The following is a 1,110-nucleotide window of genomic DNA, read 5'->3' as shown; positions in this document are numbered from 1 at the left end:
ATACTGACAGACTGACACCACTTCACCTAACATACTGACTGACTGACACCACTTAACCTAACATACTGACAGCCTGACACCACTTCACCTGACAGACTGACACCACTTCACCTAACATACTGACAGACTGACACCACTTCACCTAACATACTGACAGACTGACACCACTTCACCTAACATATTGACAGACTGACACCACTTCACCTAACATACTGACATACTGACACCACTTCACCTAACAGACTGAAAGACTGACACTACTTCACCTAACATACTGACAGACTGACACCACTTCACCTAACATACTGACAGACTGACACCACTTCACCTAACATATTGACAGACTGACACCAGTTCACCTAACATACTGACAGACTGACACCACTTCACCTAACATACTGACAGACTGACACCACTTCACCTAACATACTGACTGACTGACACCAGTTCACCTAACATACTGACAGACTGACACCACTTCACCTAACATACTGACTGACTGACACCAGTTCACCTAACAGACTGACAGACTGACACCACTTCACCTAAAATACTGACAGACTGACACCACTTCACCTAACATACTGACTGACTGACTGACACCACTTCACCTAACATACTGACAGACTGACACCACTTCACCTAACATACTGACAGACACTTCACCTAACATACTGACAGACTGACACCACTTCACCTAACATACTGACAGACTGACACCACTTCACCTAACATACTGACAGACTGACACCACTTCACCTAACATACTGACAGACTGACACCACTTCACCTAACATACTGACAGACTGACACCACTTCACCTAACATACTGACAGACTGACACCACTTCACCTAACATACTGACAGACTGACACCAGTTCACCTAACATACTGACAGACTGACACCACTTCACCTAACATACTGACTGACTGACACCAGTTCACCTAACAGACTGACAGACTGACACCACTTCACCTAAAATACTGACAGACTGACACCACTTCACCTAACATACTGACTGACTGACTGACTGACACCACTTCACCTAACATACTGACAGACTGACACCACTTCACCTAACATACTGACAGACTGACACCACTTCACCT

Source organism: Poromitra crassiceps, assembly GCF_964638095.1.
Source record: "Poromitra crassiceps genome assembly, chromosome: 20".
NCBI classification, from domain to species: Eukaryota; Metazoa; Chordata; class Actinopteri; order Beryciformes; family Melamphaidae; genus Poromitra; species Poromitra crassiceps.
Note: the sequence above shows the minus strand (reverse complement) of the source record.